Source organism: Austrofundulus limnaeus, unplaced genomic scaffold, assembly GCF_001266775.1.
Source record: "Austrofundulus limnaeus strain Quisiro unplaced genomic scaffold, Austrofundulus_limnaeus-1.0 Scaffold558, whole genome shotgun sequence".
In the NCBI taxonomy this organism is placed as follows: Eukaryota; Metazoa; Chordata; class Actinopteri; order Cyprinodontiformes; family Rivulidae; genus Austrofundulus; species Austrofundulus limnaeus.
In genome coordinates, this window is record NW_013952960.1 from 97,866 (window position 1) to 118,565 (window position 20,700).

At 42.7% G+C, this 20,700-nt stretch overlaps 1 pseudogene; it reads right to left on the reverse strand.

The window, feature by feature from the left end:
* Positions 1-2,672: 2,672 nt before the first annotated feature.
* LOC106530787 (uncharacterized) lies at positions 2,673-6,629 on the reverse strand (annotated as a pseudogene).
* Between the last annotated feature and the right edge of the window lie 14,071 nt (positions 6,630-20,700).

Here is a 20,700-nt window from a genome sequence, read left to right on the forward strand (position 1 = left end):
GGGAGGATGATTCAACCACTAGATGTTGCTGAAAACAACAAATCCTACACACTGTGCCTTTAAGTACAAAAAATATCAGATACTTTAAGACTTTTACTCAAGTAATATTCCTAAAGGAGACTTTAACTTTTACCAAAGTAATTTTTTGGTAAGATACTTGTACTTTTACTCAAGTATCACTTTGTGGTACTTTATACAACACTGAGTTTAACAGCTGTATTCGAGCGATGGGATGAGCTGAAAAGGGCAACCACTGACCTAAAGTCTAATCCAAACATTTTATTGGAGGTAAAAGACCAACACAGGATCACCCAGATCCTATCTATCCTTGCACTTTCTGTCCCTAAACAGGTACAGTAACCTTGTATGGTTTTTACTGTAGCGGTTGCTGCTAGATTCCCTCGTAGAAAACACTGAATCTTATAATCCACACCAATTGTCCCATCACTTGAAAAAGTGCCAGATAATGTATATACTGTAAATTATATGTGATGTCCTGAGTGGAGATCACTGTTGTCCTCAAATCTGCCACATTTTAGACAAATTATTTTATTTTTAGACATCATCCTGCTAATGTTTTAACTTGGAAAGAGATCAGAAATTATTTTCCCAGTAACCCCGATTTTTAATCCTAGCTTCCTTGTATCTTCCTATGCTCTTCAAAAACCTTTCACATTACTGTTGGATGATTTTTGCCACTCCTGATGCAAAAAATGATCCAGTTCAGTTATGTTTGAAGACTTTTGACCAACCCTTTTCTTCTTCATCACATTCCAGAGGTTTTCAAAAGAGTTCAGTTCTGGAGATTGGGTTGGCCATAGCAAGGTCTTGATCTAATGGTCCTTCATCCACACCTGAACCACACTGAAAGCCTGATACTCCCTGTATTCCTCTGCCAAAGAAGCCAAAACTGAACCCTTCTTTAACTTAACTCCAAACTTTTATTTTCAGCTCTTTCAGCATGGCCAAGTTATTTTATTTATCCCAGTTACTTTGAAGTTATTACTAGAACTGTTTTTACCATCCAGCTGGTCCTATTACAAGAGGTTAATGATGACCACAGCAGGGTTTGCATACTTCTCCTCATTAAACAAGATTTGGCTGAGGACATCGCCTAATCAGTGCCTCATTAGGAAAAAAATGAGGTGTGATTGTGTTGGAATTCAATAGCCACTGGAATGGAATGGCTGACCTATATGAAGAGATGCTAATTTCAGAAAAAATAGCAGTGGTCTTCTAATTAGTTCCAAACTCCTGAAGTCTAGAAAATTTATGGTTAAAAAAAGAGTTCATCTCCTTTCCGGTCTCAAGAAATCGTAAGGTTATGAATATAACCACGGTTCCTTGAAGGAATGTAACGAAGTACAACACACAGTTGCATATAGGACACGCGCGCCCTCGCACGCCTGGCTGAAGCCACCTCTAATCATGTCTTTAGACCGGTGACGTGGTGACGTTGAACGTCGGGTGACAGGCTCCGCCTTCACCCTTTAAGTTCAGTCACCAGCGTCATTACTCAGTTAGATACCGCCCTTCACCAAGCCTTTGTGATGCGGGGCCAACAAGGTGTTGTACTTCATTCCATTCCTTCAAGGAACCGTGGTTATATTCATAACCTTACGTTCCTTTTCAGTCATTTCACTCAGTACAACACACAGTTGTAAATGGGACTTATCAAAGCGCCCCGCAGAGCATTATCAGACCTGAGTTAAGTAGTGTGCCTGAGTAAGTACTGTACTAATGCAGAGCTTTGGACCCGGCAGAAAGTACAGTATAAGCCACTGAAGGTGCTGTTACATCAAGGCTGTAAAATCGTGCAAATATGTTTGGTGAGGCCCAGCTGGCCGCGGCACAAATGTCACTCACAGGTACCCCTTTAAAAAGGGCCCAAGATGTCGCTACACCCCTGGTGGAGTGAGCTTTAACTCCAAGAGGGATTGGAAGGTTTTTGCTGCTATATGCTAGCAAGATGGCCTCTACAATCCAGTGAGAGAGTCTTTGTCTAGAAAGAGCTTTACCTCTGTGTGGGTTAGCAACAGCCACAAACAGCTGATCACATGACCTTACATCCTGTGTGCGGCTGATGTAAGTGTGTAGAGCACGTACGGGGCACAGAAGATGCAGCCTCTTTTGCTCCTCAGATGCAAAAGGAGGGGGGGTGAAAGCTGGAAAGCTCTATAGACATAGAGCTGTAACTAGAAGGTATCTCCTTAGGAAGATAGGGTTAGGGTGCAAAACCACTTTAGAGTCATTAGTAGAAAACTGGATACAGGAGGGGTTCACTGACAGAGCGTGGAGGTCCCCAACCCGTTTAGCTGTAGCTAAAGCCATAAGCAAATCAACTTTATATGAAAGAAACTTCAACTCTACAGACTCTAGAGGCTCAAATGGAGGGTCGCAGAGAGCCTCAAGAACCCCAGTGAGGTCCCAAGAGGGAATACTGGGTTTAATAGCAGGCCGTAGCTTACGAACCCCTTTCAGAAAACGCACGGCTAAAGGATGAGCACCAGGTGTGACTCCATCAAAACCTACATGGCAGGCAGAAATGGCTGCTAAGTAGACTTTAATTGTGGAGGAGAGCCCTTTATCCAGTAGCTCCTCAAGAAATGTTAAAACATCTCCTATTGCGCACTGAAAAGGGTCCAGGTGCCCGTTCTTACACCATCGCTCAAAAGYTTGCCACTTATAGAAATATAATCCTCTAGTGGATGAAGCTCTTGCATTTTGGATAGTTGCTATTACTGCTGGAGAAAGGCCTTTGGCTAATAAGCTGGACCTTTCAGCAGGTAAGCATGCAGCTTCCAGAGTTCTAGGTGTGGGTGAAAAATCTCCCCCTCTGCCTGAGAGAGGAGATCTCGTCGAACCGGAAGTTGCCAGGGTTGAGCTGCAAGCAAGCTGATTATCTCGGCGTACCAAGACTTTGCTGGCCAGCGGGGTGCCACTAGGATCAAAGACAGGCTCTGTCCGCGCACCCTCTCTAGTAAAGGTGGTATCATTTCCACTGGGGGAAACGCATACAGAAGTACATCGGGCCAAGGATGAGTTAGGGCGTCCACTCCCAGAGGAGCGCTCTGCTCTGTCATGGAAAAGAACAGAGGACAGTGTGTGTTTGCTCTGGAGGCAAACAGATCTACTGTCGCTTTGCCAAACAAAACCCAAATCTGGGCCACCACAGTGGGATGCAGCCTCCACTCCTTTGCTAGAGGTCCGCCCCTGGAGAGGAGGTCTGGACCTAGGTTCAGTCTCCCCGGAAYATGAATGGCTCTGATAGACAGAAAATGAACACTGCTCCACTGTAAAAGAGTGTGAGACAGGTTCAGCAGGGGAAGGGACCGAGTCCCCCCTTGTCTGTTTATATAAGAGACCACTGCTGTGTTGCCCGTTCTGATTAGAAGATGATGGTTCTCCAGAACTGGACAAAAATGTTTCAGTGCTAACAGGACTGCTAACAATTCTAGGCAGTTTATGTGGAGCCTGGACTGTTGTGGAGTCCAGGTTCCCCTCACCGCCACGCCGTCGCACAGGGCTCCCCAACCATTCAGGGAGGCGTCTGTGGACACCACTTTGCGAAACGACACCCTCCYTRTTGGAGAACCCTGATACAGGAGGCCGGGTTCCCTCCAGGGGCTGAGAGCCGTCATGCAGGAAGCAGTTATTGTTAGCTTTTTGTGTCTGTGTCGAGACGGACACAGCCTGTGGGACTGAGACCAATGCACGTCTCAGTGCATTGAGAAAACGGCGCATTTTTAACAGCTCGAGTGGTACTTCTGAAATCATGGAAGCCATCATTCCCAGTAACTGTAGTATGTTTTTGGAGCTCAGTTTGCGTCCCAGTTGAAACTGAGCTAAGCAGCGGTGAAACGCGGCCGCTCTGTTTTCTGAGAGGCGAGCCCTGCTTGACAAGGAGCAGATTTCTAGTCCGAGGAATGAAAACTGCTGACTTGGTGTTAATAGACTTTTCTGGGTGTTTACTAAAAACCCTAAAGCCTGAATGTGTGACAGAACCTGAGACAGCTGATCTAATGTTTGCTCCTTGGAGCTTATGATCAGAGCCCAGTCGTCTAAATATGCTAACAGACGGGCCCCCCTTTCCCTGAGGGGAGTCAACGCAGCTTCTATGCATTTTGAAAAGGTGCGAGGAGCTAGCGATAGACGGAACGGTAGCACCAGATACTCGTAGGCTACACCCTCAAAGGCGAACCTGAGATATTTTCTGTGCTCCGGGTGAATCGCTCAATCAATCAATCAATCAAACTTTATTTATAAAGCGCTATAATATCAGCCACTGCTGAAACAAAGTGCTGAACACATAAAAATAAAAGCTGAATACAAAAACACAATAAAATCACACAGTTAAATAAGTAAAATCAGCACCAATACAGTAAAAGTTGAGTAAAATCAAATCTTAGATGGGTTGAAGGCCAGTGACAAAAAATAAGTTTTTAAACGAGTCTTAATCGCTATGTGAAAATAGGTGTCTGTTAAATCGATGGTCGCAAACCAATCGCCCGGGCTGATCGCGTGAATTAGCTGTTTGAGCGTTAACATTTTGAACCTGTATGTTTGAAGGTACCGGTTTAACACTCTCATAGGCCGCAGGCCGCCCCCTTTCTTCGGAACAAGAAAATAACGTCTGTACAGACCTTTTTGTGTTTCTGCAGCTGGAACCACTCGAATAGCTCTCTGTTAGCAACGTGCAAATTTCCTCTCTTAAAATGGCGGCTGCCTCGTCTGTCACCACTGTGTTTACAATGGACTGAAAGCGAGGTGGCCTGATGCGGAACTGCAGCCTGTAACCCATAGCAACAGTTCTTTGTACCCATGGAGAGGGTGTGCATGCACACCAGAGAGGGAGTCGCGTTGCTAAGCGACTGGCTTGCCTTACTGTCGGAGACGTGTCGCTGCTGCCCTCCACTGGATGGGGAGGGGACAACATTATTGACTGTCGCCTGCAGCTTATTGTGTTTGTTTGTGCACAAAGATAATTCTTTAATGACACATTGAAAACATTTGCAGAACTTTTTATTAAAGTTTTGCATTTTAAAACACAATTTGCACCCAGGGAGGGGGCTACATGTTTTTTGTTTATTTTTCGGGACATTAACAGAGGAGACTGAACATTTGAAATCCGACGCCTCTTGGGGCCGTTTTCTGAAACACAAACATTTAAATGTCTTTTCAACTGCAGCTGAACATTGTCTCTCTGTTTTTGAAGACCCTGTGAAGACAGTCCTGCCTTTAGGTGGACTTTGACCTTCTTCCAAGCTGCTGAACTGTCCTGCTGACTTGGAGGGGGGCCTTTGCTCCATGCCGATTGACGGGGAGGCTGCGGCTTGCTGGAAGGTTCGGCGGGCTGGGCCTCTGAAGTTTCGGGCGTCGCCGCCTTCTTGAATGGAGGAGGATGAGACGCAGACCTGGATGTGCTCGGGGCCTTGGGCCTCGCGTCACGTCTGGGGATGATGCAGCGAAGTGCCTCAGCCTGCTTCTTCCCCTGTTCAAATTTGGTTTGGATGACGTCAAGCGCTTGACCAAACAGTCCTGTAGGCGTTATCGGTTCATCCAAGTAGGCTGCTCTGTCCTTGTCGGAAACGTCTGAGAGCGTTAGCCACAGGTGCCTCTGCACCACCACAGTAGAAGCCATTCCTTTCCCCAGAGCCAGCGCTGCACAGCGGGACACACGCAGGATGTGGTCTGACGCCAGTCTGATCTCGTTCAGCAGGGGTAAAAGGGGGTTTTCTTGCATCATCTGAGCTGCCAGTTCAGCCAAGGCCATGGCCTGGTAGGTCTGAAGCATGGTGACGGAGCTCAGCGCACGGGCGGTGTTACCTTGGGCTTTGTAGATTTTCTCCAGCTGTGCCGAAGAGAATCTGCAGGGCTTGGAAAGGTGCAGGGTGGGCCCGCTCACACCCTGGTTGTGAGACGGAGCCAAATAAGCGGCTAAAGAAGGCTCCATTGGAGGGATGCCCACCAGGCCTGCTTGGTCTGCCCCTTCCACGTCCAAGTACTGACCCTGTCCGGGCACGAAGGCGCGGATGGACAGTGGTTTGCTCCAGGAAGACGTCAGCTCTGACACAAAGTCCGGAAACATAGACAGACAGTGCTTCACATCAGCCAGTTCAGACGGGAGATAAAACCCTGCGAACCTCGAYGGCTTTTGAGCAGGTGGGGGGTCGGGCCACTGTACCTCCAGTTTAGCAGCAGCTCGGCGGCACAGGGACAAGACAGACGAATCCTGGTCCACCCTCTCAGCAGCAGGGGTGGAGTGAGCTGGGCACGGCTCCTCGTCATCTTCGGACAGACTGAGAACCTCCTGCTCCATCTGCAGAACATCGTCCTCCTCTTGGTTTAGATCCAGTAGAAACTGGGTCTCGCCCCCCTTGATGTCGGGTGAGGCCGCCTCGTGCTCCATCTGGTCCACCCAGCTAGCAGCGGGAGCTTTGACCGCCGAATCCTCGTCTTTGTCGGACTGAGCCGTCTGGCTGGATTCGGAGAGCAGCGGGTCTTGTCGGAAAACAGCTGTTTCCCCGAGCATTTTCTCCAGGAATTTCACTCTCCTCTCCAGTGTCGGATGCGAAAGTCCGGCACAGGCCCGGCAGGACTCGGGCTCCACAAGCGCCCGTCGAGCGTGAATGATTGCCAGGCAGGCAGGGCAGGCCTCATGCTGGTGCTTCTCATGAAGCTTAAAGCCGCACCCCTGAGGACAGGGGCGAACAGAAGACTTCGGCTTCTTCGAAGTTGGTTTTGTGCTCATCGTGAACCACAAAACAGATTTTCAGCAGAAAATAAAGGTCACTTAAGTAGCATCGAGCGGCAGACACACGAACCAGCAGGTAACAGGGTTAGCACCAGTAAAGCTAGCCTAAGAACCATAGAAGCTGAGCTAACTAGCAGCAGCTATGTGAGCTCAGGTTTAGAGGTGACTATTGCGAGGTGAAGGGTGATAGAACTGAGCAATGACGCTGGTGACTCCAAACTTATACGGTGAAGGCGGAGCCTGTCACCCGACGTTCAATGTCACCACGTCACCGGTCTAAAGACGTGATTAGAGGTGGCTTCAGCCAGGCGTGCCCCATATACAACTGTGTGTTGTACTGAGTGAAATGACTGAAAAGGAACAGCATTTATGCGAAGACAGTAATATCATCTCAAAAAAATAATTACATAAAATGAACAAAAGTATCATTTTGTGAAGTTCATTCAGTTACCACTTTATAAACCAGTTTTAAACAAAGATGTGTCTCAATCTGTGTTGGGGATTACCCTCAGCTACCACTCCAAATCCTTGCTGAATGTCAATAATTACTTAGTTGTAGATATCTGTGTTTAATGAGGTAGTTTAGCTTTGGCAACCATTTCGAATTGGGTTGAAATTTTTTTTGTTAAAATCTGTCAAGTGGTCCATGATACATTTTGCTAAAAGATAAAGGAAATTAAACGATTGCCTGCCTGTCATGGCAACTTGACAATAACTCTAATCTCTAAGGAACTGCAGTTTGCTACTCAGCGTTAAGAAGCATTTGAAGGTACTTTAAACTGACTGAAATATCAAGTGTTTGTACTGATTAGGTATAGATATTTTAAGTAAAAAAAATACCAATTTTAACAAGATATTTATTCAGCTTCAGAACCTTTTCAGGGACACCATTAAGGCCTCCACAGGATAGATTTATAGTCTTTTACAAACATGACAGTTTGAGTATCACTTTGAGCTGCAACAATCACAACAGTCCGACTTTGCCCGTATTGTTCTCTGACAAGAGACACCAAAACACAAAGGACGAAGAGAACAGGGGGCTGGAAGAGGAAAGCTTGTTCCATCATGTTCGCTGCAGGGCGAGCACTCTGTCGCTTGTCCTGTCCTGTACAACAAGCAGCGAGCGTTCTGAAGTCGTTGATGGCTAGTGATGTATCTAGATCAGGCACTCGTGTTGTGCTGATCCCAGTGCAGCCCAGATGGTAAAATGTCACGCTCTGTTGCTTCCCTGTCAGGGAACGCCCACTGGCCCTATTGCAGCGTTCAGACCTTAAATAAATGACAACAAGCAACAGAATCAAGCGGTGGTCATATCGAGGCTGTGTTTTATCACTGGTCCAGAGATTGTGTAGGAGTGAGAAGTGGGAGACCTCACCTGCCAAACGGGATAAACGTCCAAGAAAGAGGAATACTGTACTCATTTGGCTCCCACAGGATGAGGAGGCAGAAAACAAGATGCCGAATGAAAGCATGGAAGGGAGCATGTTTGCTGGTCAACCCCACACACACTTTTATACGGTAACCTCCCTATGATTCATTTGCACCAGAGGGCTTTCACCTAGCCCTGATGGAGACGAGTGACTCTTTAAAAAGCCCCTCTCCTCCGCAGGCAGCCTCAGAAACATCTGGGCAGCGCAGGCAGAGTGCCTCGTACTTCATCAAACATTTACGACAGCACTCCCTCCTCAACACCAGAATTACATTTGCAATCCCACCAGTTACATCACGATCACCTAAAAATGGCATCTGGAGCTTTAAATACCTATGTGAGGGTGGGAGCGGGGACCTCCATCTGTGCGAAAATGATGCATCATCTGCTCTTTAAAAAAAAAGATGAAGTGGTTATTCTTGCCTTCAGGTAGTTGCAGCCAGAAACAGAATTTCCTCACAAAATGACAAAAAGGATTGAGCATGTCATGTTATTTAAGCTATTTATAAATGCAGTTATTTATATTTAAAAATAACTAGTTTCTTCTAATTCTCTAATACAGTATATGACCTCTCACAAAACATTTTATTCATACACTGTGGACACCACATTAATTTTACGTGAACATTCTTATAAAACTCATGTATTACCAGACCTAAAATTTACACATACTGTATAAAAGGCTGATATAAGCCAAAAAAAATAAAATAAAATAAGAATCTGACCTTATTTATGATATACGTGTTGACTCATTTATGATAATAATATTGTTTTAATGGTTCAAAAATTACAGTGTTCTTCGTTTTTGATGCTGGTTTCTTCTTTTGTTTTTATGTTTTTTATTTTATTTATTTATTTTATTATTATTTTTTTGCCTTTTTTTACTGCAAAAATTCTTAGCACAAAAATTAAGGAAATTTGTGTTTGGCAGATTATCTCATTGTTGTAATTGTGCTTCCTGGCATTAAACTTATGAACAAGCATCAATAGCAACAACAAAATAAACTGGCAATGACAGAGAGGATTTGACAAATTGGTCATGTGCACAACCCACATACTCAGCTCTACTGCTTATCCCACAAATGCATGATCCTTACAAATGTGGCACCATTTAAAAAGGGAAATAGACAGGCTTTTCAACAGTGTAAGATTTATTACCAAGAAGCATTTTTACAACAAAGAAATAATCTACCAAACACAAATGTCCTTACTTTTTGTGCTACGTTTGTTATCAAAAGCAGCCACACCAGAGACAGTTGTGTTGGGTTAGCACATTCTCACTCCCGACTAGGGGTGCCACAATTAATCGATGACTAGTCGATTATTAAAATAATCGTTTGTGGCAGCCCTATTCCCGACTCGTCAACATAGTGATGCTTGGTCAGGGACCGTCTGCGTCCAGTTTTGACGTGTCGGGTTCCCCCGCACATCTGTCCTTGCCGCCCGCTGCTTTTCCGGGTTGCGTCACTTAGGGGTCTTTGGGTTGGGGGTCTGAGGTTAAAATGAGGGATCAGGATTAATGATTAATTTTAGGCGATGCGGTCAGGGATAGGCTGTATAGGGCTAATATAGGTTAAATTTAGGGTCTGGGATGGTTAGTTTTGCGCATTTCCTACTCTTGTAAAAAAAAATATGACAATGAGCTCGTCCTCCTTCGCTTCATCTCATAAAGAACTGACACGAGGGGGCTACTCGACGCGTCCAAAGCTGGACGCAGATGGCTTCCTGACCAAGCGTCAATATGTTGACGCGGCGGGAGTGACAATGCGTTAGTTGGGTAGAGCTCCTCTTCCCCACTTGTTGCTGTAAGCTGTCGTGTCATGGCAAAAAACAAAAAACTCCCCTAAACTTTTTGTTGAACAAGAACAATGTCATAGTTGACTGTTTTGGGGTGTCAAAAATCATAGGCAGTCTTAGGCCTATGGTTATTCGTTTGGATGGAGGACTATGTAGTTCGGTTGGCTTTGCTGTTTTTGTGACAAAACTGAATCTGTTGAAAGGTTGCTGGCAGGTCTCACTGATGCAGCATGCAAAATAAATAACTGTGTTATAAGATGTTGCCTTTTAGAGTGTGTCATGTGCCAGCAACTTTTCAGCAGGTGATCAATAAAGTTCTTGTTCCGTTCCATTTACATCTGAGGTCGGAACTGAGAAGTTGATGTGACGTCATCTTCAAGTTGATGGAATCCCTGTTTCCTGCTTGTTGAATGTTGGAAAACAGAAGAAAATTCGTGGCAAAAAGCCTCTGTTCTGTTTAAAAAGATGAAGGCACAGAAAGTATTGTTGTTGTTTTGTATAAAAAAAAACATCTTAATTATGGTCAGTTTGTCATTACCATCAACCGGAAGCATGTCATTAATTAATAATGAATTTATGATAAAAGTTAGCATATTATTTCCTAGCAAAACAGAACGTAACAACAGATAGTGGAATGATAATGACATTATGCATATCATTTACATCTTTTTTTTTACTTTTGTACATTTCTATAACTTAGGAAACTGGTTCATGAGATGCTACAAAAAATTCCTATGATGGAAAGTCAGCAAATCATCCTAAAGACTGGAACTCTGGGAGGAGAGTAAGACTTCAAAGGGTTAAAATCTTTATGATCTGCAGAACATCAGGATTGATGCTGCAGTTTTCTGCATAATTTATGCATTAGGGCATCAGAAATTTGCCAGGAACACCCACATAGCTGCCCAAGGCTGGGAGGTGAAAATGAGTCAATTAAATTATTCATTTAATTTACTTGCGACCATTGCAAGAAACATATTGGTGATAAAAATTAATTTTGATAAAAGTGAATAAAAGGATTATATGTTGCAATTTAAATAAAGTAACAACAGTGTGACATTATATTATGTATTAAAGAGTGCTGAGTTACTCATTGTGAGAATATTTCTGTATCTTTAAACAAACGGTTTTAATAATTTACTGTTTAATTTCATTGTTTCATCTACCACTCACAGTTTTGGTTAAGCAAAAACCAAAAAATCCGATTGATAATCAAATAATATTTTATTACAAAAATACAACAAATCAAACAATACCAAATATATGAAAACTTCAGGGTTTACGTTATGTATGAACAAACTGACATGGTGACAAGTGTTTTGAAAAATAGCTCAAGAAATAACATGACACTTAAAGTGTGTGGAAAAATGCAAAAATATAATGATATAAAATAAAATCTACTGAGCAGTTGTGTCATCATGGTCTCCAAACCCTGTTGAGTAGACATCAGTTGTTCCAGTGTCTCCTCAAAGCAAACTAAAGGATTTCCTTCCATAAGCCTTTTTTTTTTAGATTATATTTTTCAGTCTAAGTAGCCCTACTTAAATTAAAAGCATTAGTCCTAACAGAGTTAAAGCCAACTTCCACTTATTTCACTCCACTAACACAAAAGTGGCCCCTTTCCAATGAGATGCAGATTTGCTTCATAATGGGATATTTCAGTTTTTTTTGAAGTGGCATTGTGACAAGTAGAAGTAGATATTTTCTTCCCCCTCCAAACAATTTCACAGTGATTGAACTAATGTTATGTTGTGAAATTTATATACTCTTATCTTATACAGTATTTTATTAATCATATTTTGTGATACCTGAAGAAGTACAGCATTTCTGAGGCTTGGGTTCAGATTGTGAAACAAAATGTTTGGTGGTGTTTTGAGCAACAGATGGCCTGAGTCGCTTTCAATATTTGATTTTCGAAGCTTAGGTCTGGATCCACTAAAGGTATGTGTGGCTTTGGTGAAGACTAAGATTCAATACATCCATCTAAAACAGGCAAAGGGAGAAGTGAACTGTGCTGCCAACCACACAGAATCTCTCTGCGTTGGTGCAGTTCTTGCACACTTAATGGGCCTCATGCAAGAACATGTTCGTATTCTTATCCTAAATTTCTCTTACTTACAAAGGGTTCCTACGAACATGTCACGTCAGATTCAACAAACTCTTCTATCTTCAGGAAAAGTGTGTAAATGAGCTGCGTAAATTCCACCTGTTCGTATCCAGCTGCTCGTGCACGCGAGAGGAGATTAGCATAATTACCACCCCAAAAACACCATATAAGGCTATGTTTCCTGCCTCAGATATCAGGAAGTGTCCATTCATGAAAATGACAGCGAAAATTAAAAAGAACTTTACGAATTCAGAGATTGAAGTCTGTCTGTCAGAGATCCAGAAAATAAAATCTGTCATTTTTTGCAGCATCAGCTGTGGAATAAAAGGAGCTGCTAAAAGTATAAACAACTGTGTTAAATCATTTTCATTTATTCAGAAGCCACACCGTTGCACACACAGAAGAGCTACATCATCAGGAGAGATGGAACATTGTCATTTGTTAATTTAGAAATGCCATTCTTAAAGTTAATCCTCCCTCATATGGTGAGGTGTTGTCTGTTACAGTTTTAAGGAGTGTCTTTGTACGATTGCACAGGTTTTCACTATCTAAAAACTCATTTACTTTTCTGTCTGACTTTTATGTAAGTGCTGTGTTTGTGATGAAAGGTCATACTTACAGTAGATTGTACAGCGAGAACAAGTGAAATCTGATGCAAAAAGTGAAAATTACTTGAAGGTGTACCGATGATTTAAAAGTGTTTTATAAACTATGAGCGCTTGATGAAACTGGATGCACAGCCAGACTGCTTCATTATAAAACAGACAGATATCAGTATTTTTGTAAATTTAACACTGCCAGGACTAGTTTTACACTGCCTTTGGCAGTTTTCCAAATTTGTGGTGATTCAGCCACATTCTAATAGGTCACATGTGTTAAAGGGTCTGTGTTCAGTGTGAAGGGAGCCTTGGGTTAAATGGTGATTCGAAACTGACCTTTGGTGAGTGTTTGTATGCACAGATGTTCGTCTCATGTGTCACTGTGTTTGCCCTGCCACACAACGCTAATCTGTGCCCTGCCTCTCCCCTGTTGACTGTTGGACAAGGCACCAGCCCTCACAGTGAATGAGTGCAGGACACATTCACTCACTACACAACTATAGTGAAGACATTTTGATGGAAGCATTGTCCAGAGTGACCATAATGGACTGCACTACCCAGCAGCCAGAAAACTACAACAACTGGTGTGAGCAAAGACATGCTCATCTTGCTTGAGGGCAACACCAGATCAATAATGTCGATTGGAGCTAAAGAAAACTCTGCGTTAATACATTTAATCCACTCTTAAAGCACCACTTCAACTTTTTTTTCCCAACTTAACTCACATTTCTCACATTATGGGTAAAGTTGTGTATAACATAAAGAAATTTGCAAAAAAAAATTAAAATAAAAAACACTGTGTAAAGTAGAAATAAAGGAACAAATGTCCAAACAAAATCTAAGCCTTTACTTACATTATCAAAGGCAATTGTAAACTTGAGTACAGTTAAAGATTTTGATCTAATGCTATTTTTATGAGGTTGTATCAGTATCTTATGTGTAGTCGTCTTTTTTATTTACTCCTTTTTGGTTTATTTTGTTTTCCCTCTGAGTTACCATCAGTACTTTTCCGATGTTCAGCTCCGGCTCCTCAGTCCTGCCACGCCCACTCACACCTGTTCCCTGTCTCAATCTCGGCCTGTCTCCCATCTCCTCGTTAACTTAAGTCCTTTTTTTCCTCTCTGTCTTCATCCTCTCATCCCTGTGTTTGAGGGGAGTGTGTTTTCCTCAATCCTATCTAAAAAAAAACAGTGACATTTTCCTTGACAAAGATCAAAAACAGATGATTTATTTTTTCATCAGATCCAACCAGCAGATAATTACCAGCCTGCTTTTGACCCTGCAGTAGTTTGTGCTACTTTCAGTGGATTGTTTTGGTCAATATTAAAACTGACTGCAACTGTTCACAGATCAGTGATGTTTTTAGAATATTAATACACATCTCCAGTCCCACCATCTGAGGACTGCATTTTCTGTAAGTTTGGTTTTCTCTAAATATAAAAAAAATAAATAAGAAAGCTGGTGAAATTCGGGTATCAGGCTTTTCAGTTTTGGCATGCCACAAGATTATCACAGTACTCCATCTGGCCCTTTAAAAGCTCTCTGGAAGCGTCCCTGAATGTTAGTAATGACAGAAGACTTCTTGAGTTATGCCATTAAAAACTACTTTGGTGTGATCTATCATATTTAAGCTCAACATGCTCCCATACGTACAAATCACATTGGGGAGAGTAATGACATCCTCTGCTGCAGAGCGAAACTACAGAAACAACAACAAAAGAAAGAAAAAAAAACAGAGTAAGACATCCCATAGATTGTTTGTTTGATTTATTCCTGATATTACCTTCAAATGACACCACCATTGTTTGCAAAGCACAAATGAAGCACATTCAAGCCATTAGCTGGGATATTTTGACAAGCAGTTTGTTTTTAAGAACCTTAATGTGTGAAAAGACAGTAATTGTGTATCTCATTTAATGTTTAATGCAAAGCAACTGCATTAAGAAACTGCTTTGTTTTTGTGTAACATTGTACAACTCTTTTAAACTGAGCTGAACCTAATCCAACTAATAGGATTGTTTACATTTTCCTCAAAGCATTGTGTAGAATATGAGAGCGACTATTCCCACCGCCAAAATTGTGTGATTTTTGTTGTTGTGCATGTCGAATTTGATCTAACCCTTCATCCACACCCACACATTTTATTTTTGCTGCTAGAGCGTCAAACTCTAGCAGAGAGCAAAGTTTTGCAGATCTTTATATATTTTAGTTTGTTAAACTTGTTAACGCTGCCTTTTTTGCCACATTCCTCTTTAGATCTTGATGTTGGCTGGAGTGTTGTCCAAAATTTAAATGGAATCCATTTTTATCAGCTTTTGGAGCTCAGTAGTGTTATGGGAGTAAATTAAGTGTAAACAGGCACATTACATTAGCTACAAAGATTTCAAGGGCACATATGCTTTGAAATCCTTCCTTTTCGGTTATGGTCCGTACAAAGTGGAACTGCAAAGCTTTGGTCTGAATTCCTGGTTATTCAATTCAATTCAATTCAAAAATACTTTATTGATCCCAAAGGGAAATTTGGTAAAAATTGTAAATTAAATTGTAGCTCCACAAGCCCCTCTTTGATCCCTTTTCTGAGGTGCATCTGAAAGCAACTCATTTTGGTGCTGCCTCTTTAAATGCAAATAAGGTGCTTCACACCCTGCCTCCCCCCAGGTTTTCAGATCATTGTCAACTCCACCCTGTTCAGCCATTTGTTGTACTTTAATAACAAAGATACAATAATCTATCAGCGCAGAAACTTTTAATTCACACTTTCATTAAAAGACGTCAACAACAGAAGAAATGTCCATCCAGCCTTATATGTTGAGCCAGTCTGATCCAGAGCGAGTAGAGAATGACGACGACGAACCTGCAGAACTGCAGATTTGCAAAATTGATAAGCTGGTAGTTTGTGACCTTGTTTAGCAGTTCTACAGCAAATTCTGTGATGTAATAGTTCAGAAAACGAAATGAACAATAAAGAAAATGGACTGGAAAAACAAAAAGATATTTACGCAGCACCAAGAGAGACTAAATTCAACTTTTCTGCACTCCTAGAGACTCCAAGTTCACAACAAAATGCATTTAAAGGCTAAAAATGTGGGGTTTGCGTGATAAGGGGGCGGCTGTGGCGGAGAGCCGGAGGGTTGCTGGTTCGATCCCCCGTCCAGCCGTCTCAGTTGTTGTGTCCTTGGGCAAGACACTTCACCCACCTTGCCTACTGATGGTGGTCAGAGGGTCCAGTGGCGCCGGTGCATGGCAGCTGTGGCTACAGTGTAGTTTGCCATCATCAGTGTGTGAATGGGTGAATGTCTGTTAGTGTAAAGCGCTTTGGGGTCTGGAGGGACTTGAAAAGCGCTCTATAAGTTCAGTACCATTTACCATAAGTGTCTTTTTAAAACACCTAGTTCGAGCATTTACTTTGGTGTACTGCAAACTCCAAACTAAACTAATGTTAAGTTTGATGTAGTGACACTTTCGAAATATGTGGTGAAATGAAAGGATAAAATTAACATGGAAACTGTAATGACTATTATATTAAAGAAAGGTGTAAGTGTGTTTTAAGTTGTAGCTGGTTCACAGTTCCAATATGCATTTCTTACCAATAAAGAATGTTTAAAAAATCAAGCTACAATAAAGGTAAATGCACACGTCTTCACAGATAACATAACCGTGAATTGCAAAGTGCATTAACTGGGGAAAAAGGGTTTAATGTACTTCATTTAATGTATTTCAAAACATATGCACTCACGTATTTCACTTACTGAGTCTTAACAGTGATTTTTTTTTCATCCTTTTTTTTTAACTTAAAGGTCTGAATAAATCTGCATTAAATTCCCCACACTGCTCTCAGTGGACAAGCATCAAACACACAACACTAATCAAAATGATGTCTTCGAATTTCTCCGCTGCAATCAAAGAGATGTAGGTAAGTGGCGACGCAGAAGATGAAAGCAGAGAAACAGCGGGGCCCAGAGGTTGAGGAGGTTAGTAACGTAATGGAGGCATGTCTTCTCTCCAGAGTTACCAGGTGGAGCTACAGCAGTGGGCCTTTTCCCTAATTAAACCAAAGTGCTTAAAATGGAAACAAAAAAAGTTATTTACCGACTTTATTCACTTCTGTTAATCTTCCTATAAGTTTCCTGTCTAAAGTTAACTTGATGTGATCATGTAGGGCTGTTTATTCCATCTGAACTCTAACAGATTTAAAGAAATGGCAAAAGTGAAGCAAAGTCAGTAACTATATTCATCCAAGTAATTTGTGTAGTTTCTTTAAAGGATGCATGCAATTGTTTTTTTTTTTATTTCATTATGCCTAAAAACATTTACATCCATCCATCCATCCATCCATTTTCTTCCGCCTATCCGGGGTCGGGTCGCGGGGGCAGCAGCTTCAGAAGGGAGGCCCAGACCTCCCTCTCCCCAGCCACTTCTTTCCAACTCCTCCGGGGGAACTCCAAGGCGTTCCCAGGCCAGCCGAGAGACATAGTCCCTCCAGCGTGTCCTGGGTCTTCCTAGGGGCCTCCTCCCGGTGGGACGTGCCCGGAACACCTTACCAGGGAGTCGTCCAGGAGGCATCCTTACCAGATGCCCGAGCCACCTCAACTGGCTCCTCTCGACGTGGAGGAGCAGCGGCCCTACACTGAGTCCCTCCCGGATGACCGAGCTTCTCACCCTATCTCTAAGGGAGAGTCCAGCCACCCTGCGGAGGAAACCCATTTCGGCCGCTTGTATCCGGGACCTCGTTCTTTTGGTCATGACCCAAAGCTCATGACCATAGATGAGGGTAGGAACGTAGATCGACCGGTAAATCGAGAGCTTCGCTTTCTGACTCAGCTCTCTCTTCACCACGACGGACCGGTACAGCGCCCGCTTTACAGCAGACGCTGCGCCAATCCGCCTGTCGACCTCCCGCTCCGTTCTTCCTCCATTCGTGAACAAGATCCCCAGATACTTAAACTTCTCCACTTGAGGCAGAACGACCCCCCTAACCCGGAGAAGGCACTCTACCCTTTTCCGGCTCAAGACCATGGCCTCGGATTTGGAGGCACTGAGCCTCATCCCRGCCGCTTCGCACTCGGCCGCGAACCGCTCCAGAGAGAGCTGCAGATCTCGTTCCGATGAAGCCAACAGGACCACATCATCCGCAAAAAGCAGAGATGCGATCCTAAGGCCACCAAAACGGATCTCCTCAACACCTCGGCTGCGCCTAGAAATTCTGTCCATGAAAGTAATGAACAGAATCGGTGACAAAGGGCAGCTTTGGTGGAGTCCAACTCTCACTGGAAACTAAAAACATTTACTTGGGTGTCTAAAATCACCAACAACTCAAAAGCCCTTTTTAATATACTACAATATATAATACCTAATGTGTGTGTTCTGGCATTTGATAATTTGGAAGACCCATTTTTCCAAAATAGTCTACCTTGTGGGGACCCACTGCTCCAAAGCCTTGGCTCCATAAGTTCAAATGTGTCTTTTGGTTGGGGGTTACGTTTAGGGTTAAGCCATAGAAAATAATGACAAATGAATGGAAATTAATGCAAAGTTCCAATGGCAATAGAAAGACCCGGTGTGTGTGTATAAGGCCTGCGTCACACGGAAAGATAATCATGCTGGTTTTTGCCCTTCCGACAATCTTAAGGAAGTCCAGATTGTCGTGATCGCTCTAAAGATAATCATAGCAGATATGCCCACCGTGGGTTGTGAGTTAAGAGTGATCTAATCGGCTAGGAAGGGCGTCGGGAACGCTCCAACCTCAAATCGGGGATATTCAACAGGCTTGATTTTTTTGGCCCAATATCACAGAGTGTGTAGTGTTCAACCGAGCTCTCAGCCTGTTGAATCAGATGTGCAGCCAATCAGAAAGCGAGGTGACGTAAGCACGGAGGGGATTCCAAAATACAGAAGGTAAAAAAAACGTCATGACTCACCAGAAAGTCTGCTGGATGTTAAAAGTCCTATGGAATTGTTTTTCCTCTGGTAAAAAATAGTCCACAAATGATCAACAGGGTTTCTTCTTTGTTGCAAATGTTTATTTACTCTGAACTCTCTGGAGGTCACCTGAGATTTTTATTCCGACATCTGAATTCTCGCAAGATTTCAGGAAGTCTCGCGTGATTTAATATGTGACATCTGAATGTTCCTGAATGAAATATCTGCAGAACTGAGCTATAAGACAATGGCACAACCAAGTATCTTTTGTTTCTTTGTGTAACTCTTTATTTCTCTTCTTTTCCTTTCCCTCGTGGAAAACACATCGGCTGTGACACATCAACCAACCTCTCTGCAGCTCCCAGCTTCAATACAGCCACACCAAGCTGCATCATTTCTCAGAATGAATGTACTTCCTACCGTTTGTGTCCAAAGGTCATGGCTATCTCTACAGCGTGGACAACAACTCAGATCAGTTTCGGCCACACTGATGTGTGCACCTACAGCTCTCTGAACAAATGCAAACCTCTAAGGACCCACTGTGTAGAAGGTTCTGTTGATTGTGTTGCTCCAAATGTCTCCCGGGCTGCCTGTTTACTATCCAGGCAGAATGCATAAAGCTACGTGTGTATATATATATATATGTTCTTGCTACATTAGGAGGACTATTTTCCAGGAAAATGCAGCCTTGTGGGGACCCAATGCTCCCCATGCAGACCTAAGCCTGGGGTTAGGTTTAGGACCATGGTGTGAATTGAGTTTAGGCTAGATTGAAGGTCAGGTAGGTACTGAGGAGGTTAGTGTTAGGGTAAAGGGTCAGAGCTAGGCTATAGAAATGACCAGTAAATAAATGGAAGTCAATGCAAAGTCCCCATGAAGATAAAAAAAGAACAGGTTGTGTGTGTGTGACAGAGAGAGGGAGAGATCAGGGGCTGGTCATCAGGAATTAAAAGGCCTCATCGTCTGCAGACTGGGAGAATTCTCACTGAAGTGCAGCTTGACTACCCACGAGTCCTAAAATGTTTTATAGTTACTGAGTGAAGAAAGGCCCTCACCAGAGGAAAGAAAATATCTGTGCTTGAAAATGCTTCAGTACTTTTCTGAGACACCAAGGTGGGAAAAATCACACCGCCCACAAGCTAAGAAAATGTTTTTTGTACGACTTTAAAGCGCCAACTCGGGACACTAAATTTGCACGTGCTTGTTTTTTAATCCGTTTTTTAAAGGATAAACCTGACTGCTTCTGTCAGCTTTCTAATAATTTTATTTTACTTGTGGATACAAGAGTGGGTTGGCATTTATAATAATCATATCCACTGGGAAGGTACTGAGAAAATAAACGATAACTGCACGTTTTACCAAACAAATTATTCATTTCTGGTGCGGGGGGGAAAGCTAAACGGTAAGGGCGGATTGATAAATCAATTAGCTGCAGCCCTTGTGCAGATAAATTGCAAGTTGAGCTTTGCTTTAAATCCCCCTGTTAAGTTAAAAGTTTCAAACTGTTTGCATTTACACCCACTTTCAGGACCAACACACATTTGCCACGATGGAAATTGATTCTTTCATTTGACTCTCGCTGATCGGTAATTGCACATTTTTTTCCATCTCTGCACCTCCAGGCTTTCTGTTTATAAATGAGAAGCCTGAGAACCAAAAAAAGGCTATATTTTCTGAGCTTGACAAAATATTTCAAAACCACTATCTCCATTAACAGCAACGACATGTTTCTTAACTCCAGGCTTTTTTTGCCTTTAAAAAAATGAAACTGGTTATGAAACTGTTTACGCTTCATTTGTTTCAAGACTTTTGAGACAGTGGAAATGTTTCTTTAACATCACAAAGATTGCTTCATTTATTTCAGTAATGAGATCATTCAAATACATACGAGCCTGAATGAAAAATATACCAAGTTTTACAGAACCATTTGTCTGACAGCTCTTGGGGTAAACTGCAGGTTGAATATAAACGTAGGAACAATACTGTAAAAAGGCTTCACAGCTGAAATTTTCAAGAAGAAAAAAAAACAGCCAGTAGTTACAGAGAGCTATTTCCAGCCGTCAGGGAAACCTAATGCGTAGTAAAATTGATTCCA